The following is a 25329-nucleotide window of genomic DNA, read 5'->3' as shown; positions in this document are numbered from 1 at the left end:
CAAGGGAACATTCTTCCGCCTTGGCCTCAGAATGAGAGGTGATTCATTCCTTAGGATGAAAAGACAGGCAGCTGCTGGAGGCTTGTCACAGCTGGGAGTGTCATCAAGAGAGTGGTGATGTGGCCTCTGCCGGCAGGGACCGTCATTACGTGGGAGAAGCAGGAAGGGATTCAGCCTCTCAAATAGGGGCCAAGAGGGAGAAGGGTGTCCATGTTTACGAAGTGCCTACTGTGCGCCAGGCACTGTTAGGTACTTTTTCGAAATTCTCATTCAACTTCCAGAAACACTTCCCTTGCGATGGGTGAGGAAGCTTAAGCACAAGCAGCCTTTTATCTTTTTGTAGTTGAAATTCTTTTAAAACTTGGATTTCCAGTTGGATCAGAAAGATGAAGAAGGAGGAGGGGGAGGGGGAGGAAGAGGCGGAGAAGGGAAAGGGGAAGAGGAAGAGGAGGAGGAGGGGAAGAGGAAAAGGAGGAGGAGGAAGCAGCAGCAGTAGTAGATGCTTAATTTAGCACCGAGGGACCAAGCCCCTTGCTCACGGCCCCGTAGCTATGTAGCTACGATGAGGCAGAGCCAGGATGTCAGCGTAGCTTTATCCGGCCTCCCAGCCCATCCAGTTTGCGCGGTACCAGTGCCCTTCAAAGTGTGGTCTGTGAACCACCTGAGCTGGAATTCCTGGGAGCTTTGTAATGCAGATTCCCGGGCCCCAGCCCAGATCTATCAATTCGGAGCTTGAGTGATTTCTACATGCACTCAATCTTGAGAATGCCGCACCAGACCTGGTGGCCTCTCAAAGCCAGCACCGTCTTGTCACGGATGTGGGCTTTGGGAAGCTCCCCCAGCTCACGACGCCTTCCCCCAGCAGCACGGCCTGAAGACCCCCAGGACCTCAGCTTCCAGAGGGCAGTTCTGTGGTGAAGGGGCGGCTGGAAATTTCACAGCCAGCAGGGCGTCGGGGACTGGCTGGGGGGCTGAGAGCATCCACCAAAAGGAGCAACCTCAGGGGCCCGGAATCAGGTCTTCAAATCCTTGTGCCTGGGAGGATTAATTTTATCAAAATCAGGCAGACTTGCTCACTTGCCAGGCCTTCTCTGCTCTCTGTTCTGTAGAATTCCTTTGGCATTTTTCAGAAGCCAGCTTCCTGCCTGGTCACAGGGCTTTCTCCTCTGGGCCTCAATGTCCCGATGTGTATAATGAGGTGGATGGGCAAGGACACCCACCAAGGCTCCTTTTTGCTCTAAGATTCTACCCAAGTTGGGGACGCAGCTTCTGAAAACACACTGCCTTCACTGAGAAAAAAAAAAAAAAAGACGACTGCGGAGAAAACCGTTCAGGGCAGCTACTCTGAGCTTAGCGGCCACATGCTGGCCTGTGCTGGGCTTGTTTGTCAAGCTGGCCCTCTCGCCACCAGCCCTGACGTCTCCCTCCTGGTTGGCCCCGCTCCCACCTTCCCTCTTCTCAGCATGGGTGAGGGTGTCCATCTATGCAGCTGTGAAACTGACACACCAGAGGCTGGAGCCCACCCTCTGACCAGCTGTGGGATATTGAGCACCTGACTCAACCTCTCTCAACCTCACTGTCTCCATTTGTGCATAAGGCACATGTCCGCGGGGGGCCCCTCTTCCCCTTAACCAGCTGTATTGACTCAGACCCCCAGCCAACCCTGTGGTCTGCCAAAGTCTGAAACTCTTCCTTCAATATTGGCTATTTCCTGGGGCTTAGGATCTGGTGGTCTTCCTTGTGACTGTGGGCAGGGTCCCTGTTTCACCTGGGATCACGCAGGCATCAACTCAGCACCTTCACTGAGTCCCATAATACGCCCGCCATCCCCCGCACTGCCCCATCACACACAGGTGAAGCATTTTGAACTTTAGCAAATTTGCTTGCGATTCGGGGGCATTTGAGGATGGGAGTAGGGATCATATCAAAGGGCAAGAACCCTCAGCCTCTAAGCCGCCACCTGATTCTCCCTTCTTTCCATCTCCCCTCAACCTCCCTCCCGAGACTGTCACATTCTTCTCCCTCTGGCTGGCAGAGTAATTTCTTTTTTCCCCTTCGGACTTGGTATCAGCAAACACCTAAGCTCTGGACCAGTGAGAAGGCCAACTCGTTCTCTGTCCCTTTTCTTTTATTAAAGGATTTCTTTGCAAATATATTGCCCTCTTGCTGGAAGAGGAATTCTGGTGCATACAATTGTTCCTATCTAATCATTTACACTGAAGGTAAATATTCCAAGGCATGTGAGAGGATGGGTGGTCCTTTATGCACATAAAGCTCCTGGCACAGTGTCCAGTTCATAGGAGGTCCTTAGTTTAGTAGCCCATTTGCCCTCACGCGCCCCCCCCCCCACCAGTCAATGCTGACAACTCGGTGGATGGACTGGGGTGGGGCCGATGAGGCACTCAGGGTGCAAAAGTTAAGGAGATGTTCACTCTGTCTCGGGTTCACGTACATACAGCCTTGAGCATGAGTTCCTCTTTAAATCTTGACTTACCCTGGTCCTAGCCCTGGTTACAGCATTGTCTGCCTCTTACATGTTTATTTGAATCTGACAAGTGTGAATTTGATCCCAGCTTTATCAAATAGTTATTATTTGAACTTGACCAAGTTGCTTGAGCTCTTGAGAAAGTCAGGCTCAGACCCCTTAATGTAAAGGCTTGTTGAGGGGATTAAAGGGGTCCATATATGCAGAGCGCTTCATTCAGTAAATGCTACTCTTCTCTGCCCAGAACTAATCTAAGAAAAAGGGACCATTTCAGCTTCCCAGGTTCTGGTGTTTTCTCTGCTTCATTTAATAAAATGAACTCAGCAGGAGATGAGACTAACCCATACCATTTTTCACAGTTTCCCTTCCTAAAATCAATTTTGCCTTTTCCCCATCACTGCGAATGATGTAAAGTCTAGAGGAGAGACTAAAGGAAATTGAAAGAATAAAATAGATTGTGGACTTAGGGAGTCATTGCTGGATCACAAGACAGTGCCCTCTGAGAAATCTTTAAAACAACATAAAAAGCCGGAAGCATCATCTTTCTTTAATTCCCTCACCCACCTCTTTCTTTGAAAGTCCTTGACCATGAAATTGACTAGATGCTTTATTTGGTCCTTTGATGATCAATGGTATGTGTTCATTTGATCCTTTCCTGCCAATGATTCATCATAAAAAAATAATGGAAAAAAAAATAGAACACTCAGAGATGTGGTGTTTGATTAAGCGCATGGAAATGTGGCCAGATTTTTTTTAAGTATCTCAGAATAAAAACTAAAGTTGGCTTCACAGCCCTCCCCAGCCCCTCCTCCCCCCATGCCCAGTGGCTTCTCTGACTGTGCAATTTCCCAGCCTATAGCTCAGGCTGAGCCTTTGTTTTCAGCCCAGAGACACAGCCTTGTCTCATTCTTCCTGCAGTCTCCTCTGTGGGGGTACCTCCACCTCTACGTGTGACCTGGAAAGGGACTCTGCCTCCGTAGGTCACTCCAACATGGCTGCACCGAAGTTAGAGATCAACCAACCACTCTCTCCAGTGTTTTGAAGTCCTTTATACATTTACATGTTCTACCTGTCTGCTTAGGAATGTCTTATTTATTTATTGAGAACTTAGTACCCATCACACGGTTTGGTGGGCTTTGCATATAGTGAGTTTTGCTATTGTCCCCATTTTACAGATGGAGAAACTGAGAGGCTCAGCAAGGTTCAATAACGTGATGAAGGTCGAACAGCTAGTAAGAGGTAGAACCAGGATCAAAACCAGTGAGTCCATCTCCAGAGGCTGCACTCTTTGCCACAAATCTGTGCTGTCTCCCTGCGGTTGCCCTAGATACACCCACAAATTCACATCAGGCCATCTGTCCTGATCTGCAGTTCAGAAGATAAAATTGCCAGCCATCAAGTTTTCAAAATTCTTTTCAAATTCTTAGCATTTCTGACCCGTGGTCCTGACTCCCTTTGTTCATGAAAATCAGAAGTCCTTTGGCCTCTAGTTCAGTCCTTCCCTTTACAGTGAGATGCCTCTTCTTTGCACTGTCAGAATAATGGAGTAAAATTTCCTGTCTCTGGTGTCTGTTTGGCTCAAGTGGAACAGTGTCACAGCAGGACTTACTGGCAAAGCCATTTTAATGCTGAGTCCAGTCAGAGACCCCAGAGCTGGCCTCCCTTTGTGAAGGCTTGAGGACAGTGAGGCCTGACTCTGGACCATTTGTTACACTTGAGACGCCACGGAAACCGTCATGTGTCTGGTCACCAGCCTCCCTTCTGACGAATAAATGTCAGATAATTCTCAGTGACACAAGCTATATAATCGCCTAGCACAGTACTCGGCACTTATGAAAACTCACTGTTCACTCATCCCACTGCTGTCACTGCTGGTACTTCTCTCTTATTATTATTCCAACATGGATGAGACAGGACTCAGGGATGGAGAGAGGCTGTCTCTCAGCTTCTAAAAGCTCATCCATCGAGTGCTGAGACTTTTCGTAACACCACATTATGTGTGAGGCAAAAGTCACGTACAAATGTTCCGTAACTGACATCTCGGAAACCTGGAAAATCTTGGGTATTACATCCAACCTTTTCCCCTTAAAGCATTTGTACCTCACTCTCCCCATCATGGCAACGTGTAAAGAAATAGTTATGATCAAGGGAATAAGATTTGAAAGCAAGTCCCTCTTAAATGACTCGTTGGATATTACTCACCAAAATCAATTATAAAACCAATTGCACAAAACGTCTTATACTGATTGACAGAGGAGTCAGAAAAGTAAGAATTTTTTTTTTAATGAGTGTTTGGAACTTTCCAGGTTGCTGCACGAGGATACTCTGTTACTTTTAAGCTGCATGGTACTGACTTACTTTGAACGCTGTTTATTTGAGCTCTAAATTCTCTGGATGGATGGAATATGACATCCTTCTTTGTCTCCAGAAATCCCCTTCCCTCTCCTTCAATAATGAGTTGCTTGGCTCAGGGCGACCTTAACAATGGGGCACTCTCTTCCAGACAGGGATCAGGAGTGAGGGAAGGAACAGCAACTTTTTTTCTACTTCGGTAGAAACCGGAGTTACACGATCACTCTGTGCATGTGTTTTTAAGGCCATCTATTTGTATTATTCCCTAAGGAGTTTCAAGACATGCTGAATTTCTGTCAGTGTTTAATACTTCATAAATAAAGGCCTTAGCAATTCTCAGCTCTAGCAAATCATGGATGTGTTCCAGAGAACACTTAAAATATAAAAGTAAATTTCAGATGGAAGAAAAGAGCCCCATTTTCCCAAGCAGTCAGCATATCTCAAACCACTGACATTTTCAGAACGGGGAGGGTGGCAGATAGGGAATCAGAAGGGAACTCTGGTGGGATGGAGACCCCTTACAGAATGAAACAAAGGCCACCCTCACCCCTACCAAGCGCTTTCATACTCACAAGATGACGTGAGGTAGGGGTGTAATTACCCCCACTGTATAGTTCAGGAAGTCCTTAGAGCTTATGCAAATTATCTGAGAAGACCCAGCTGGTAAGTGATAGAACTGGGACTTCAAGTCAGCAGAATGAGTCCAAAACCTCCCTCCAAGCCACAGTCCTATCCAGCACAATGCACTCCGCTTCCTGCATGTCTTTCCAGAAAAATCACCGTATTTCCCAACGAACGTCCAGCCCACACCCATAGCCCATGCTCTTTATCCTTTCTGGAATGAACCACCAACATAACCCCTCCTCCAACCCACATCTCTTATCCTTCTTGGCATGAGCCAGAGACACCTCCCTCCCTGCCAAGCCCAAATTCCTTATCTTCCTTGGAACGGATCACCAATACTAATACCCCGAGTTCCTATTTTTCATACTTCCTGGAATGAATCACTCCCCTAACCCCAGTCCCGTACTCCTCATCATTCTTGGAACGAGCCACCGAATTCTACCCCCAGCCTAGATTCGTGCTGTTTCCGGGCCATGCGTAGCCTCAGTGGCAGCCACTAGATTTTCCCCACTGTTAACCCCTGCTGGTGCTCTTGGGGGCCGCCTCCTTCTACCCCCATTCATTGGTTCTGTGTCTCTGCACAGTGAGGGGCCAGCAGGAGTTGAGCCTGACCCTGTCCTTCGAATGCCTCTTTGCCATAGCACATGAGACAGGTTCGGGGTGCGGGCGGAGGTGTCATACAGATGACATTTTGCTGAATCACACTCAACCATGCACCCCTAATCCTGACCCAGTGTTCTAAATGGCTCCAGGGCTCTGGCCTCACTTGCATCTCAGGCTGAGTTCCCTGACACCCAATAATACCATGTACACGGCCTGGGTCACTCTGGTGCTTCAGTGGTGTGATTGCCAGGGCATCAGAAGCCTGTACTGTTAAGCCGACCCTTCACTCTTGCTCCCAGGAGAACTACATCTTGTCTTGGCCTCCCCAGTGTCGCAGAGTTGTCCAAGGGAGCCTACAGGCGAGGGCTCTTCTCTCTCCTCCCCAGCGTGTTTGTCCTTCTAGAAGGAGCAGGTGGAGAAAGCAGGGCTTGTCTCCTGACACTGCGTTCTATCTGGCGTAACGACCCAACCTAAGACTTAAGATTCAGCATAATTTATTGAGTACTTAGATGTGCCAAGCACTGTGCTAAGGACCTTCAATTCTGTCTCACTTCAGCCTCACAGCCTCACAGGGAGTGGGTAATGGTTTTACCCGCTTTACAGATGAGGCGAAGAAGACTGGTCACTTGCTCGGGAACCCACAGCCAGTGCAGTTCAAACTGACGTCATTGTAGTCTAGAGGCCAGCGGCTTAATCCTCGTATTAGATTGCCTCCCAGATCAGAATGATCGTCTCGTAAGAACATTCTTCTATCGGAGGGGGTGACTGGGCATTCAGCAGCTTAGCTTCGTACAAAATGACATCAGCGCACACAGGGTGACGGGATGTCAGAAGTGAAAGGTTCTGGGCTTTAACTATTTCAGTAGCTCCCTGTTTTAAAGAGAAGGAAACTGAGGCCCAGAGAGAGGAAGTAACTTGGCCAAGATCACACATTTTCTGTCTGGGAAACAAATGACAGTAGCCTATGCAGAACTAACTTTTACATCAGACTTTCCAACATGCATTCTATGGAAGAATCAGGCCTGGGAGATGTTAAAAGGTAGATACGGGGAGGAAGGGGAAGGGTCCTGGGGTCAAATACTGTATTTGCTGGTGTGCAAAATTCACCAGTTATATGAGACCTATGCAATGTCATAAATTTTGTTCAAAATAGTAATTTCCACCATACTTTTTAGAAAGTGACTTCATACTGGGAAAAATTTTATACATGCAAATGCAGAATGTTGTATAGTGGAATCCTAGTTGGAAATCGTAAAGTCAGGCTATGTAGTAATACCTTACAAACTCCTGAGGGGACATGGAAATCATCCAGCTATGTGAATGCTGGCACCTGGCAGGATTAGTAGCAATACATTTAAATTCAAAATATTAGGGAGGGAATTCCCAGGCAGTCCAGTGGTTGTGACTCCACGCTTTCACTGAGGGCACCCAGGTTCCATCCCGCGTCAGGGAACTGGGATCCCCAAAGCTGCACCACCATGCAGCCAAAAAAAAAAAAAAAAAAAAAGAGAAAGAAATTAGGGAGAAAACCCAAGTTCTACACCTTAGCAGCTATGTGGACTTTAACTTGCTATTTCTGATAAGAAAACTTCTGATCGAATGTGGGGAAAAAATGTATCTTGACAGTGATGTTTTTAAGCTGCTTGTTTTACCAATAAGGGAGTTACCATATATTATTTTGCCCTGGGTTTCATTCATCCATTCATTCATTCATTCATTCACCCATACCTGGGCATTTAGTGCAAGGCAATTTGGGGATCCTTATTCTTTTGTTGCAAGATGGGGAGGAGAAATCAGGAAATGCATCCTGTAAGTTTGAAATAACGTTTAAGAAACGCTAGGTTAAACAAAGTTCAACAGGTTTCTTTCCTGCAGGACTCCTTGTTTAGAGAATATACTGCACTGTCCTACTTATTTGACTATGGAAATGTTTTTCTTTGTAGCTCACTTAATGCAATTTCCTGAGGCACACTTGTTCCATGAAACACAGCTCGGGAAACTAACGACTTTACAAACATATAGCTCTGTCTCTGTCACCAGATTGTCAAATCTTAGCCATGCAATAGTTCAAATTCAGGGGAAGAACAGGATGGTGCTTCATCATTTAGAACCCACAGTAGAAACAGAGAGTGTCCGGGGAGAAGAATGCCGCTTCCTACCACTGAAGCAATCGCTGACATGTCACGGCTCACACTGTTTGTGAACTCCCAGGCTCCTCTCTTGCTCTGCCCACAAACCTGCATTCTTGTTGGCCTCCATGAATTCACAGAAATCCAAAGGGGGAGTCTTTCTTAACCAGCAGCGCTGAGCTAGCACACAGGAGAATGAACGTTAGGAGGGAAGCATGCTAGGACTCCACGCAGAGGGACAAAGCAGTGGGATTCCAAGGACTTGGGGGATCGTCTCCCACACAAATCTCATTGGCTAAAACTGGTCACACGGTCCCACCTAACTGCAAGGAGACTGGGAAATGTAGTTTTCCTGAGTGCCCAGGAAGGAGAGGAAAACCAGATGTGGGTAGCACAAGTGTCCCAACCTCAAGCCCCTAAGTTCTTGATAATTTCAGTGGCCAAGAGAAGAAAAGGAAATTCGTGTGATAGAATACTTCAAGTATCACATCCTGCGGTTTCATTGTTCTGTCTCATTTGAACTTACAGTAAATTTGAAGTATATCTTAGTTCCTCTTTTATTGGTGAAACTGTAGCTCAGAATGGTGGAGTAACTTGCCCAAGGTTCTTCAGCTCATAAATGACAAAGCCAGAATCAAACCCATATCTAAAAACTGTATCTTACAGGGCTGTTGTGAGGACTGATTAAATTAGATATCCACTCATTCATTCAAATATTTATTAAACACCTATCTGACGAAGAGAGACAGCAGTCTTATGCAGAGCTGGAGGAAGAAGAAACAGCAAGTGCAAAGGCCCTGAGGTGGGAATAGCCTGGGCACATTTGAAAAAACAGCAATAAGGCGAACATGGCTGGTATAGGGGATTAAGAGAGGAAGCACTGTGGTCTGAATGTCTGTGTCCCCCTAGAATTCATATGTTGAAACCTAACTCCCAAGGTGATGGCCTTAGGAGGTGATTAGGTCATGATGGCCTTAGGAGGTGATTAGGTCCTCATAATTGAGCCCTTATAAAAGGAGTCCTAAAAAGCTCCCTTGGGGGACTTCCCTCGTGGTCCAGTGGTTAAGAATCGGCCTGCCAACGCAGGGGACACGGGTTCAAGCCCTGGTCCAGGAAGATCCCACATTCCGCGGAGCAACTAAGCCCGTGTGCCACAACTACTGAGCCTGTGAGCCACAACTACTGAGCCCGCACGCCACAACTAATGAGCCCGCATCCCTAGAGCCTGTGCTCGGCAACAAGAGAAGCCACCGCAGTGAGAAGCCCGCACACTGCCACAAAGAGTAGCCCCCGCTTGCCGCAACTAGAGAAAGCCTGCGTGCAGCAACAAAGACCCAACGCAGCCAAAAATAAATAAATTTATTTTTTTATTAAAAAAAGCTCCCTTAGGAATTCCCTGGCGGTCCAGTGGTTAGGACTCCATGCTTCCACTGCAGGGGGGCACAAGTTCAATCCCTGGTTAGGGAAGTAAGATCTCACATGCTGCATGGTGTGGTCAAAAAAAGCTCCCTTGTCCCTTCTACCATGTGAGGGCACATGAAAAATTGTCTCTGAACCAGGAAGCAGGCCCCCACCAGACACCGAATCTGCCAGCACCATGATCTTGGACTTTGCAGCCTCCAGAACTGTGAGAAATGAATTCTGCTGTTTATAAGCCAGCCAGTCTCTGGTGTTGTGGTTGTCACAGCCCAGAAGGACTAAGACAGGGAAGGAAGAGTAGAGGAGGTCAGAGGAGCAGCAGACGGTGCACAGTCCAGGGTGGGAGGCACTGTAAGGAACCTGGGGGTTTTCTACCTCTGACAGGAAGGGAGCCACGGGGGTCCTTTGAGCAATGGACCGACATGGTCTGATTTCCTTGTTCTGAAAAATCCTTCTGGCTCCTTTGTGCAGAATAGATGGTTCTGAGAAAAGGGGCGTAAGAGTAGAATCCACCAGACTTTCTGGTAGGTTGGAGGTAAAGAGCGGGAGAAGAGAATCAAGAAAAACTCCTAGATTTTTGGCCTGAAAAACAGATGAATAGTGGTTGTCGTAGATAAATAATGGCGCCCAAACACGTCCACGTCCTAATCCCTGAAACCTATGAATATGTTATTTTATATGACAAAAGGGACTTTACAGAGGTGACTAAGTTAAAGATCTTGAGACGGGGAGATTTTCCCGATTTATCCAGGTAGCCCAATGTAATCACAAGGGTCCTTGTAAGAGGGAGCAGGAGGGTCAGAGTCAGAGAGATCTGAAGATGCTGCTGGCTTTGAAGATGGAGGAAGGGGCCACGAACCAAGGAATGCAGGTGGAAGCCAAAGAAACAGATTCTCCCCTAGAGCATCCAGAAGGAAGACAGCCCTGCTGACACCTGACTTTAGCGCAGTGAAAGCCATTTTGGACTTCCAACCTCCAGAACTGTAAGATGATACATCTGTATTGGTTTTAGCCACTAAGTTTGTGGTAGTTTGCCTAAGAAGCAGCAAGAGGAAATGAATGCAGTGGTATGTGGAACAGTCTTTTGAAAACCAAAACACTAAACAGTAACCACCATGAAAAGTTAGGGATTACAGCGGAGCGGACAGAGGGAGACAGGATGGGTTTATGGTTCAACTGTAATATGAAAAGTACTTGATTGTGTGGTAACTTAGAGTTTCAAAGCCAAGCAGGAGGTACCAATTATGGCAGGTCGTGCATCAGACGATGGAGGTGTAGGATGAGTAAGAGGCAGGTCTCCAGGTCTGATGGAAAAGCTCACAGGCTGGGAAACAGTTTCATGGCAGCTTAACGACCCGCATCTTATGCTACCTCCAAAAGCGACTCCAATCTAGTTTTCATTTCTGAGTGAGAGAAAAATGCATCAAGGTGCTCTGTTCCCTTATGGTCCCATGGAACATTTCTTCAGGCAAATTTTTTTTCTCTCTTACTTCCGCCTCACCGAATGTAGTTTATTTCACTTGGTTCTTACTTTCAGTTGAAACCAGCCAACTGATTCACAAGAGTGTAGGGCATCTCTGAAAAAATAATCAAAGTTTCATTCAACGAGTGAAATTTCTTTTTGGTTGTGGGACATGTCTCTTCATCTAACCTGATGTAATTCTAAAGTGATAACTGAGATTTTTATGGAATGTTATTAAGAAATGTCATCACTGCTTATTACAGATAATGAAATAAATTGGCAGTGCAGGTAACAGAATTGATATTCTATAGAATTACAACTGTTTGGGAAATCAAGGGAAGGCCACCTCTTCGGGGCATCAGGAGTTTTTTTTAACACTTTCCAATCAGAAGGAACCTTGTACCCAGTCCTTCCTCCACTGTCCGTTCAATAATGTTTAAGAGAAAACTCTACCCTTACCCCAAATCTCAGAGAGAGAGAGAGAGGCAGAGAGAGAGGGAGACAATGAGGATCAGAAAGGGAAGTGGGAAATGATACAAATGAACTTACTTACTAAACAGAAATAGACCCACAGACATAGAAAACAAATTTATGGTTACCAAAGAGGAACAGAGCGCAGGGAGGGATAAATTAGGAGTTTGGGATTAACATATACATTCTACTATATATAAAACAGAGAAACAGCAAGGACCTACTATATAGCACAGGGAACTACACACAAAATTTTGTAATAACTGATAAGGGAAGAGAATCTGAAAAAGAATGTGGGTGTGTGTATATAAATAAGTGAATCACTGTGCTGTACACCTGAAACTAACACATTGTAAATCAACTCTACTCCAATTTAAAAATAAATTAAATTAAATTAAAATAAATAAAGTAACTTTTTTAAAAAAAAAGAAAGGTTAAGTAGGAAGCATGGGAAAGAGGGTTAGACTACTGGATCGTGTCTCCTGCCATTATTGCTGGAGACAGAATTGCTCAGTAAAATCAATACTGGTTGTAAAGTTAAAGTGAAGTAATACCTGTTTGCAGGGCTGTTGAGACCTGTGATGTGATGATGTGTCTAGAGTGCCTGTCACTGTCTAAAGCATAGTAGATGCCTCTACTATGAAATGAAAATATTCATTTCATTCTCCAGAGCAGCCTGCCTCCCTCTCTCTTTCTGACACCTCCTGACTTCCTCCTCCAAGGGTCAGTGACATATGCCTGGGCGAGGGGAAAGCAGGCAGGGAGAAAATGGGAGGTGAGATAAGGTTGTAGGGAGATCAGAGCACCGATGGCTTGTCTTACAAATTCCCTGGCCTGCTGCGGAAAAGACCTAGTGGGTACAGTGGGCGCTTCCAAGCTCTGGACCTTCCTGGTTATCGTAATATACTGAGACTTAAGGTTAAAGAACACTTGTACTTCTATAGCCAAATTCCCTCTATACCTCTGGAGCGACATACAGCCCATGTTAGAGCTGAAGAAACCGAGGCTCAGAGGGGCTTCATGATTTGCCCAGGATTGCAAAGTCCAGTAAGAGGAGCCTGAATCTTCCCAAATCACCACGCAAGCAGCTCTTTCTGCCACATCGTACCTGCCCCCTAAGTTCAGGTAAAAGTCAACAGCAAAGGGAAGGAGCCAGGTCCAGAGACCTGGAGAAAGACCTCTTGGACCAGGCGAGTTGGGTCTCTAGATTTACACAAACTGAAGAGACAAGTCGAAGCCCCTACCAGGTGAGGATTCAAAAGAGGCTGTTAAGCTGGAGGCATAAAGAGAGCTGACAGTTACCCAAGAAAATGCGCCCAAAGATGTGAGACAGAACTATAGTCTTCTGGAGGAAGATGCTAAGTCATTGAAAGTTTAGGGACTGGGAAAATGTGCAGTATTCCCACCGTGGCTGATTTCAAGCAACCAACAGGACATCAGTGAACTGAGATTGGGGAAGAAATGCACACAGTCAGGTTTCCTGGACCAGTAGGAGCTGGCTCCAGCACACACTGGATTCAGCCCCCTCCTACAGCTGCTTTTGGATTATGTGCAAGGCACCAGACCAGGCAGTTTCTCATGCCAGCTCATGCAAGCCCCCAAGGCTATAGCTGCTGCTAAGAATTATCACCATTTTGCAGATAAGCAACTTTGGGGCAGCAAGGTGACAGGATACACCCAAGGTCATACAGCTGGTGAGGGATGGAGTTGGGATCTGAACCCGGTTCTCAGCACGGGCACGCTCCCTCATCACGGGAGCAGGCCCCCCCTCCCCGGGCATCATCCCCCAGCACAAGGTGTGTGGCTCCCTTTCTTCTGCCTCTTGAAACTCTGTCCATCTAGCCCATCTCATCTTATCTCTCTAGATACACAACTTCTGCCCCAAGCCTATCCATGTAGGACTCAAGGAAAAAAAAAAAAGACAGAAACAAAAACATTTTCTCCACCACATCTTTCATAAGGTCCTCATTCAGCCCTCAGAAAGCCCCAGTCATCTCCCTGTTGGCCATGACATTGAACATCCTGCTTCAGTAGGTTGAAGAGGAGGAGGGGAACCTCTTCCCTATTGAATTCCTGCTATATGCCTGGCTTTGTGCTGGTGGCTTTACCACATTGTCTCATTTTATCCTCACAACCACTCCATGAGGTGGGCACTTATGCCGCTTTACAGATGAGAAAACTGAGGCCCTGAGAGGTTGAGTGACCTGTGGAAGGTCACCCAGCTTGGAAGTGACGAGACTGGGATTGGAGCTCCAGTGCCCACTACGTCTCCATTAAACTAGCTCTGCCCCAGGGCCCCGCACAATCCCAGACACACTGAATTCAGAATTAATCTTCTGTGTCAAGGCACAGGGCAGGAGGGCAGCAGAGGAGGCCACTGACCTCATAAAGGCTGGGCCTTTTGGGGCAGTGGCTCCACGATGACCACTGACAAAGCTACCCCAGGATTTAGTCATTGTACTGCAGTACTAGAGAGATTCCTTGGACTTCCACCCAGAGGAGGAGTGGTACAGCCCCTGGGAGCTGTAAACAAACCTCACACTCTCCACGCAGAGCTATGCAACATCTTCTTGGGGTGCCAGCAGCGCATGCTTCATCCCCCCCGATACAGCCCCCGCTGTTCTGCATGTGTGTTTACCTATTTGGCCCTCTCTGCTCCCCAACAGTGAGCTCCTAAGGCCAGGAGGAGGTGGTGTACATATGGCTTCTATGTCACTATGTCATCCTGCCTGGATGTGAAGCCTCCACGTGACTTCAATCTTCCAAGAACAGTGGAACAAGCCTCCTTTTCAAGTCAAAAAAAAACACTTGGATTTTAATCCAAACTTTGTCACTTATTAGCTGTGTGACCTTAGGCAAGTCACTTCACCTCTCACTACTAATTTCCTGCTTGGTGTACTTCATTCTCTATCACTGCAGCGTTACCATGAAACTAAGAGAGGAAGTCATGAAGGATGAGTAAATACTGGAGCAGATTATGTCCGAGCCTTACGTTAAGTCTTTTTTTTTTTTTTTTTTTAATTTATTTGTTTATTTATTTTTGGCTGTGTTGGGTCTTCGTTTCTGTGCAAGGGCTTTCTCTAGTTGTGGCGAGCGGGGGCCACTCTTCATCGCGGTGCGCGGGCCTCTCACTGTCGCGGCCTCTCTTGTTGCAGAGCACAGGCTCCAGACGCGCAGGCTCAGTAGTTCTGGCTCACGGGCCCAGTTGCTCCGTGGCATGTGGGATCTTCCCAGACCAGGGCTCGAACCCGTGTTCCCTGCATTGGCAGGCAGATTCTCAGCCACTGCGCCACCAGGGAAGCCCAGGTTAAGTCTTATTTACGTGTTATAACCAATTCTCAACTCGTTCAATAATTAAGTAAAAATTACATCGTCACGCTTGGGCCAGACAGTGAAGGACATCAGCGCCCTCTGCAGGTCAGAGTGGCAATGGCAGCAGTGACCTGTGACATCTTTGAAGGGGGGATAATTCTTTGGGGGAACAGAAGTCTTGCATCCACAGCCCTCTTTCTCCCCTTCTCCAATTAGTGACCCTCCTAGCTTAGGAGGATCAAGTTAAGGGGGGCCCCAGGATGACTTACAGGCTCCCCTCCAGTCTCCCGTCTCTAATGCCTACCTCTAAGGCAGTGGTTCTCAGCTGGGAGAGATTTTGTCCTCCGGGGACTGGTGGCAGTGCTGGAGGCATTTTGGGCCCTCACAGCTGGGAGGACACTACTGGCATCTAGTGAGCAGAGGGCTGGAACGGTACTGAACGTCCCACAATACACAGGACAGCCCCACGCAACAAAGAATCATCCGGCCCGGAATGTTACTAGTGCCGAGGTCGAAAACCCCGCTATAAGGCATTAGGGAGCTGTGTCACTCTGGAAGCTCTGTTTATTCTACTGGAATCCTAGAGAAATCCCTTCAGTTCCCATCCTGAGAAGGAATGGCTTAGCCTCCGGGCATTGGAACTAAATCTTACACTCCGCAGGCAGGGTTGGAGACCATCTTCTTGGGATCACAAGGGCACTCCCTTCATCTCCCCACAATAGCTCCCACTGCACTTTCTCCTGGTGACTGCCTCCCATGTGACATTCAAAGACACCTCCCAGCTAGGCAGCCCCATGGAGCAGCACCGAGTTTCTGGAAGAGCAAAACCAATCACTCAGGGCATGAAGTATTTCTCTTTACCTCTGCAGTGCCAGGTGTGGATGGACACACTGATGGACACACTCCTTCAGTAGTGATTCCAGGATGATTGATTGTTGGTTGCTTGTTTTGCTTGGGATGGACGGAGGCACCTTGTCTTGCTTACAGTTTCTCAGCGTTTATATGTCATGTACTCATCCTTTTATCTTTTTAAGAATCTGCTCGGTATGGGGTCCAATGTTAAGTGTTAGAAATGAAATATTCGCCTAACATTCTCTGTCATGCTTAGGGGACAGGGCCACTGTGCTGTCACAGTTGGGAAGGAAGCAGGCTGTAGAGACCCAGGGACGCTAGCTGGGCTCGAATCCCAGCTACGCTGCCTTCTTGCTGCATGATGCTGGGAAAGCTGCTCGACCTCTCTTAGCTTCAGTTTTCTCATCCTTAAAAACTGCACTGATGCCTCATTCTCAGACTTGTTAGAAGCACTAAATGTCTAAATGGTCATGACAGAACAGATTTTAAGTCTCCTGGTTTCCATCTTTATATCCTAGCTCTTCTACTTTTTTTAGCTGTGTCACCTTAAGCATATTAAGTTCTAGGATTCTCAGTTTCATCCTCTGTAAAGTAGAAATAATGACCCACCATGTACAAAGTCGATGTGAAGATTAAGGGAGACGATGCCTGGAAACCAGTTAGCCGGTTACTGCTGGCATGTCGTAAGTACTCAATAGACGTAACCATTATAATCATTACTATCTATTACTATTATATTGCCTACAGTAATCAGAGCTCAAATAGCTGTTTTCACCCACATTATTATTTAGATCTCTTTCAGTTTCTTAAATAGCTGTGGGTGGCTGAGAGGCATGTATACCCACCTCTTCTTTGTGCCAAGACTGCAGACTGATGAGCTGCAGGAGGGGAAAACAACGCAGGCAGATGGGTCCTCCATGGGGGCAGGTTTCTCATAATCCCACCTGCACACATGCAGTGATAAACTGAACGCTCTCCCAAGCTTTCTTCATCCACGTGATAATTTCTTGAAAACCTGCGTGGAATCCCAAGCAATGAAAACTGATGAGCCTAATTACAGACTCCACATCGTACAGAGGCCTGTCTGCTGTGTTTCATACGGATGATCTGGGCTGAGTCAAGGTCTGTTCAGAGTGCTCAATTATGTAACATCCAGAGGCGAACAGACCTAGTCTGTCAAATCCATGGGGGCCAAGACGCTGTATCATTTGGTTTTGCAGTTCCTGCAGTGCCTAGAATTGTTTTGATGATAGAAGAGTCCAAAAAATAGTGTAATAAGTGGCTTCTGGGACCTGTATTTGGTGAGACTATTGACTCATTCACTTGGAAACATGGCTGATTCGAGATTGTGGAACGTTTTTAAAAATTATTTTCTTCCACATACAGATGGCCAATAGGCAGATGAAAAGATGCTCAACATCACTAATTATTAGAGAAGTGCAAATCAAAACTACAATGACCTCACACCAGTCAGAATGGCCATCATTAAAAAGTCTACAAGTAACAAATGCTGGAGAGGGTGTGGAGAAAAGGGAACCCTCCTACACTGTTGGTGGGAATGTAAATTGATACAGCCACTATGGAGAACAGTATGGAGGTTCCTTAAAAAAGTAAAAATAGGGTTACCATATGATCCAGCAATCCCACCCCTAGGAATATATCTGGACAAAACTATAATTAGAAAAGATACATGCACCCCAATGTTCACTGCAGCACTATGTACAATAGCCAAGTCACAGAAACAATCCAGTTGTCCATTGACAGATGAATGGATAAAGAAGATGTGGTATATATATATATACAGCAACATGGATGGACCTAGAGATTATCATACTAAGTAAAGTAAGTCAGAAAGAGAAAGATAAATACCATATGATATCCCTTATATGTGGAATCTAAAATATGACACAAATGAACTTATCTACGAAATAGAAACAGAATCACAGACATAGAGAACAGACTTGTGGTTGCCAAGGGCGGGGCAGGGGAGGGATAAATTAGAAGGTTGGGATTAACAGATACACCCTACTATATATAAAATAGATAAACAGCAAGGACCTACAGTATAGCACAGGGAACTATATTCAATATCCTGTAATAAACCATAATGGAAAAGAATATGAAAAAGTATATATATATATATATATGTATACATACATGTAACTGAATCACTTTGCTGTACACTGGAAACTAACACAACGTGGTAAATCTACTATACTTCAATAAAAAATAAATTTAAAAAAAGAAAAGCACTAAAACCATTAAAAAAATTTTATTCCAATAGGAAAAATGTCATATTCAATGGAGACATTTAAAAATATACCCCTTCAAAGAAAAAAGAATAAAGGCAGAAAAAACCATCTATATCCCATCACCCAACAATAACCCTTGTATATATTTTGTGGGTTTTTTTCCTTCCAAAATTTTCTTTTTGTGCATTTGGAGGTTTGTTTTGATTTTCTTTTGTTCGGGGTTTGACATTTTTTAGAAGTTATAATCACACAGTAAAAAATTTTGCAGACTGCTTTCTTTTCCCCTCTGATAGACTCTTTCAGCATTTTTAACTCTCATGGTCACATATTATTCCAACAAATGAGTAGATCAGGGTTTACTCAACTGTTCCCCTGCTCCTGGACATCTAGGTTATTTTTTATTTTTATTGTTATAGCTGCAATGAATATTTTGGATATAAAGCTTTTTCTCTTATTATTCCAAATGTAGCATTATTTCCTTAGGATATTCTCAAAAGTGGAATTGCTAGGTCAGAGAATTTTAAAGACATTACAAGGTGTTTTAAAGACCGTGTAAAGACTCTGCAAGCATTTCCTACACTGCTTGGTGTGGATGTGACTTCAGTTTTGTGTTAGTGTGGGTGAATTGCCACCCACCTCCCCAACTTCTACCAAACTCTTGGTCTGCTATGGGGACCTTCCCAGATCCACCCTCCCCTATGACTCGAGGGGTCTGACTGTAGTCCGAAAGCTGTTCCTCGGGGATCAGTCAGTGTGACCACCCTGTGGACCCAAGTGGCCCGTCCACTCTGTCCCAGACGTGTGGCCCTGTCATCTGAGGCAGTGGGCCCCTGAGCAGGAAAGGAAAGTGGCTGGAAGACAAAACCTCCCTCAACCGTTGACTTTTTTACCCTGTGTATTGAGCCTGGTTTTCCGTCTCATCGCCGTGGCAACGCAACCTCAAGGCTAATAGATACTCGTTGGTGCTTAGAGGGAAAAACTCAGCTGACAGACAAGCGAGGAAGATGCAGAAAGGAAAAGGTTAGCCCCCATGTCCCTCTGTGCCTCGGCAAACGGGCAGAGATAATTAAGAACTCGACTTTAGAATCACACAGATGCTGACAGAAGGAAGGTTCCAGACCTAGCAAAGTCACCTGTTTGCAACGCTAATTAAAATGGACGAAGATATATCAAATTACCTCAGATCTCCTCTCTGCTTGATGGAGAATCTTTCAAAACATAGGTCTTTTTAGAGGATCTTTCTCCCCTTTGGGGAATTACATGGCTTTCAAACAGCCTGAAATGATCTCAGAGGCCAGGTGGGATGGACAGCCTACTCAGATATCCTACCATCAAATTTGTCAATTCCACCTCACAGCCTCCCTAATTCCCATTTCTCCTCGTCCCCTGCCCCACCTGCCGGCATCCCTCTCAGGCCATCTTCTCAAGACACACCTCCGATCAGGTCCAAGTGAAGACGTCTCCAAGCCCCACCTCCAGCCCCCAGTCGGGGGCTCGGCACAGTGTCCCCTCACTAACTCTCAGGTCCCTGCGTGAGCCATCCTTCCCCTTTCAGGACTCTGTACATGCATTTTCTCTTCCTGGAAAAGGCTTCCCACCCTTAAAAGCCCCGAGCAAATGCCATTTTTCTCTAAACTGAGTCATTTCCTGCCCCTGGGCTTGCATGCCTCTTGATTCACACCTAGAATATAGCTCTTCCCAGGCTCTCCTGGAGGAGTGCACGGATGGCGCCCTCATCTCGGCAGCCTCGGGGCTCGTCTGGGGAAGGGGCCGTGCGCGATCATCTCCTTGAATGCCGCCTGGCCTGCGGTAGGCGTTCAGTATTGGAATTTATTACCCTTGCAAAGCTGGGTGATTTGCTGAAAAGGATACATTATTCTATCTGGGGAAATGGGGTAAGACCTTGACCTTCTCCAGCACCAAGCTTCTAAGGAGCCCAAACCCCTCATTTATAACATCAGTATCCAACATATACAGTTGAGCATTTGGGTACTGAAACTGTTGTTATAGTTATTGTTTGGGGGAACAAAGTCAAAGTTCATATTTTATAACCTTTTTGGGAAATTCCAAACATATTCAAAAGTAGCAAATACTGACCCACCTCCCACCCCCACCAGCCATGTACCCATCAAGGCAGCCTCCACAATGATGAACATTTGGCCAATTTGTTTCCTTTGGTGCCTCCCCTCCTCCACTATTTTTCTGGAGTATTTGAAGGCAAATCCCAGACATGATGTCATTTCATCCGCTAATATTTCATAAGCAGTCTAGGTGAAAATCCTAGCTCTTCTACCTACTATGTGATCTTGGGCAGATTAATTAACCCTCCTGATCCTTGCATTCTATATATCTAAAATGAGAATAATTACGGCACATCCATCATAGGGTTATAACGAGGAGCAAACGGACTATTCTACAAAAAACACTTGACACTCGGCATTTGTCCAGCTTGTGTGCTAAGTGGTCAGTGTTAGCCATTAAAATCACTATAATTATCATTATCCTTACTGAATTTATAGCACAGTCCCAAGCATATGGGACATGAAAGACATACAGCTGTATCGATCACTAATCATAGTCTGGCAGTAGAAGGAGAGCAGACTGGAGAAAAAGCCTCAGAGACCAAATAGGAGGCTGGAAAAATCATCCTGGAGGGAGGTGATGGGGCCTTGAGCTAGACAGTGATGGAGAGTGGAGATAGGACACACAGGGAGATAAGAACAAAGACCTCTGACTGACTAGCTGCGGCAGGGGAGGTGCCTGCTGCAATTAAAGGTCAAGTTTAGATTTTGATGGCCTGGAGAGAGTAAGTTAAGGGAGATGAGAAGCTGTGAGATAATGAGTTTCCTCTTAAGAGGCTTTGTCCTTGCAGTACTGATGGGGCATCCTTTAATGGGGCAACATCTGATGGGGCTTCCTCTGATGGGACAAGCTCTGATGGGGCTTCCTCTGATGCGACATCCTGGGAAAGACACTTGGCACAGGAGCCCACTGATTATGACAGCACACGGCTTCTCCTGTATAGCTGGTGGTTCGTTTTACCTTGCAGTTATTTACACCTCCCTGTGAAAGGCTCCAGACGTCCGCCCTGAGGAGCTTCCTCCTACTCCTGCTCTGTAACCTCCCTTCACTAGCGTGATGATCAAAGCGGAGTTGGTGCTTTACCCACCATTGCTTTTAAAACTTACTCTGCATGAACACATGCTCACTGTGGACATTTTAAAAAACACAGACAATATGATGTCACATATGTGGAATCTAAACTGTCAAACTCACAGAAGCAGAGAGTAGAAGGGTGGTTACCAGGGGCTGGGGGGAGGGGGAATGGGATGTGACAGTCAAAGGGAACAAAGTTTTATGCAAGATAAGTAAGTTCTGGAGATCTGCTATACAGCATAGTACCCATAGCTAACAATACTGTATAGTGTACTTAACATTTGCTAAGAGGGTAGAGCTTATGTTAAGTGTTCTTACCTCAAAAAGTAACTATAATAAAAAGGGTGAGAGAAAACTTTGGGAGGTGATGGATATGTTTATGGCCTTGATGGTGGTGATGGTTTCATGGGTGTATGCTTATCCCCAAACTCATTCAGCTGTAACCATTAATTACATACAGCTTTTTACATACCAATTACACCTTAATAAAGTGGTTTTAAAAATAAATAAACAGAAAAAACAGAAAAAGTATAATGGAGAAAATGAAAATTAGCCTTACCACAGATATACCCAGGGTAGTTGGGTTGATACAAGCTCTTGTTTATTCTTTATATTAATATATATTCTACAGAGGTGTGATCACACTGAATATACAATTACTTTTTCTCCTTATCACATAGGTAAGAAATGGGATGAGGTGACCTTTCAGGGATATCCTGCAATTCCCTCAACCATCCTACTCCTGATGGACATGTTTTTGTTTTTGTTTTAGATTCTTTTTCTTTTTTAATTTATTTTTGGCTGAGTTGGGTCTTCGTTGCTGCGCGCGGGCTTTCTCTCTAGTTGCGGCGAGCGGGGGATACTCTTTGTTGCGGTGCGCAGGCTTCTCACTCCGGTGGCTTCTCTTGTCGCGGAGCACGGGCTCTAGGCGCATAGGCTTCAGTAGTTGTGGCTCGTGGGCTCTAGAGCGCAGGCTCAGTAGTTGTGGATCGTGGGCTCTAGAGCGCAGGCTCAGTAGTTGTGGCACATGGGCTTAGTTGCTCCGTGGCATGTGGGATCTTCCCAGACCAGGGCTCAAACCTGTGTCCCCTGCATTGGCAGGCGGATTCTTAACCCCTGCGCCACCAGGGAAACCCTGAGGGATATGTTTTGTTCCAACTTTTTCCTTTTAAATATCAAATAAGAAATATTAACTATTCAATTAGTGAATGGTTTACCCATAAAGCTTTATTCACTTTCCTTAATTTTGCTCCTTTTAAAAGGCTGCTGCTACCAATAAAAATAAGGAAAGAATCAATTATTTATTCTCCCTTTCTTATATGAGATGTTTATCACTCCTAATCAACTAATAGATGAAGGGACGTGTCTCTTTAAAAAATTATGGCAGCTAATAAATGAACACAGAGTGTTAGAATCAGAATATCACCATTTCACAACCCCAAATAAATTAATGGGTCTAGGCACTGATTATCAGGAAAAGAGGGTCAACCAGCCATTGTGTGTCTCCCAGAGGACACAACAGTACCTACAGTCTCAGTCTGATCAAACCTCCTACCAGCTTGGAGGAAATACAGAGCACAGGGGCCGTGCTGGACAACACCAGCTATCTGCAATCCACAGAATCCAGACAGTGGGAAGGAAACCACCACCAAACAACCTGGACTCTTCAACTTGCAAGGAAAAGCAGCAAAAAAACAGAAGAAATAGATTTAAAAGGACTTGTCCATTTTTTAAATGGGCAACACAAAACTACGGTGCCTAGGGTAGTACAGTCAGGTGAAAAACTAAAAGAAACACAAGGAAGTGATCACTCTGAAAGTCGGGATAGAAGTGGTAATAGTTGGAGGAGGGGAGGGAGTTGAGGTTGGTACAGAATACATGGTGGGGGGAGGCTTTGAGGATGTCCAACAAAGTTCTATTTCTTGACCTGAGCGCTTACAAACTATGTATTTGTTTTGTGTGGCTGTGTGTGTGTGTTATTTCATAATCAAAATAGTTTAAAAAGAAAAAAAAGTTAAAGGTGTACTACCTGTCTCGGGTTAAATAGTGCCCCTCCCCATTCATGTCCTTCCCTGAAACTTGGAATGTGAGTGTATTTGGAAATAGCGTCACTGCAGATGTATTTCAACATTACAATGTTGCAGAGAGTTAAATTCTTATGAGGGCATACTGGAATAGGATAAGCCCTCAGTCCAATATGACTGGTGTCCGTATAAGAAAAGAGGAGACACAGAAACACACGGAAGAATGGCAGGTGAAGACAGAGGCAGAGACTGGAGTGCTGTGACGACAAGCCAAGGACACCACGCACTGCCAACAACCCGCAGAAGCTAGGAGAGAAGCACGGAAAAGACTGTTCCTCAGAGCCTTTGGTAGGAACCCATCCTTCTGACACCTTGACTTTGGACATTTAGCCTCCAGAACTGTGCAAGAATAAACTTCTATTATTTGAAGCCACCTGGCTGGTTGTCCTTTGTTACTGCAGCCCTAGGAAACCAATACAATACCCAAACATTACCACGCGTTCATAATTTTTAAAAAAATGAAAACAGTGATTAGTTTTGCTGTAGACCGGGTGTGACTTTTCAGGGTAGGATTTCCAGGTTCTTGTCCATATGCAAACTGTTATTTACTTGGTTGTAGTGATAGCCAGATACAGTTTAATCTCTGGGCTCTCTCTTCACCTGACAGGTTTGCAATTTAATTCAAGGATACGCATCACCACCAGCCATTGGGTCACACTACATCCTGACGTTTCCTTTGCCAAAATGAAACCAGCCTTCCACTGCATTTCCAGCATGTAACTCTGCTTCTAATTTTTTCTGCTCACATCACAATCAGATCAGGCTCATTGCACCGTGGGCCGTGGGTCGCCTGAGTAACACGCTGATTTGCACTTCTGCACACACATCCTGTGACCCCACTTCCACAGAGATCTTCCCCTCGAACCATAAGCAGATGAAACTCCGTGAGCAACAGGGACTCAAGAAGAAAAGGGAGAATATTTGTATGTATCCCTGATTGACAGTCTGACAAATTCCCACTCACCCCACAGGGTTGGTGCAAGGAAAGGAGATCAAGCACAGAAGTGCTTTGCTCGGTGACAGCACCTGCTAAGCATTCGTCATAAGTCAGCTGCTGTGATGAGGATGAGCACGGTCCCCACCGCCCCATGGACGTACCACCTCTGCCTCGTCCTTTACAGTTACCTGATTTTTAGATTCAGCTCTTTTCTTGAGACTCTTACCTTCTCCTAATATAACCTACGGGCAGGTGATGACTCTTAAATCACTACGGTCCAAAACCTATAGCCCTCCCCTTCCTTCCTGTCTAAGTGGGGGGATCCACAAGAAACCCCCCTTCCAAGTGGTGGAGAACCAGCTTTCTACAAGAGCTCTTTGTTTGTAAATGCCTCTTATGCAATCACTCTTTTATTTCACTCGTTACTTTAGAGCAACCACAGTCCCCAAACAACTTGTCCCAGGCATACCTGCCTCTGTTGGCCACCTCTAATTTTGCACCCTGGGTACCCCAGCACTCACCTAAATGACAGCTATGTCTAGATGACATCGTCAATGTTATCTCAATTCCCTTAGGTACTAAAATGCCCCCAAACACCTGCAAACAAGCCCTTTCTCTTAAAGCCTAAGGAAAGGGCCTTCTAAACTGTACTTTCCGAAATGTTAGCAGGTCTGGCTGTCATCCCTTTGAACAGATGAGACCTTTCAAGATTTTGAAGGGTCTCTGGCCTCCTTACAGTTCTAACCCTTTTCCATAACTCTCACATTTGACCGTTCCAGGGGAAAACTTTCAGGTGCCGTGGAATGGAATCGTTATCCATCTGGGAATGAATAAAACCAGTACTATCTGGAAGCAAAGGGGTTACATCATTAGTAAGGAACTAGAGTCCTCCAAGCAGAAATAAGAGGTTCTCTAACTGGTTGGAGGATTTTGCTAAAGGATTTGAAGCAAGAACCAGGTGAAACTATATATTGTAAGTCCTGCCACTGTCATGTGGGATTTCAGGAGTGGCAGGAGCTCGTTAGGATGTAACCCGTTTCCAGCAGACTTGAGGATCTTAAGTAATTCAAGAGGATTTTCAAAGCATAATCACCAGCGTCACCCTCAGTGCTCTGGTGGCCATCAATGACTCATTCTCTGCATAGAGTAATATTTCCTTAGACCTTTTTCTATGTTTTTCTCTTTGGCTGA

At 45.6% G+C, this 25329-nt stretch overlaps 1 protein-coding gene and 1 long non-coding RNA gene across 2 annotated transcripts in view; both read left to right on the top strand.

Annotated features, from left to right (window-relative positions):
* Positions 1 to 25329, top strand: part of VAT1L (vesicle amine transport 1 like) — a 150550-nt gene that overhangs the window by 111622 nt on the left and 13599 nt on the right. The gene's annotated exons all lie outside the window — the stretch shown is intronic.
* Positions 14156 to 23570, top strand: LOC309616176. Its single transcript, XR_014237334.1, has 2 exons — positions 14156 to 14537; positions 14852 to 23570. It is a non-coding gene; the product is annotated as an uncharacterized lncRNA (long non-coding RNA).

Source organism: Balaenoptera borealis, assembly GCF_965194805.1.
Source record: "Balaenoptera borealis genome assembly, chromosome: 19".
Classification (NCBI taxonomy): domain Eukaryota; kingdom Metazoa; phylum Chordata; class Mammalia; order Artiodactyla; family Balaenopteridae; genus Balaenoptera; species Balaenoptera borealis.
The sequence above is the reverse complement of the archived record's forward strand: the minus strand, read 5'-3'. Positions and strand labels throughout refer to the sequence as shown.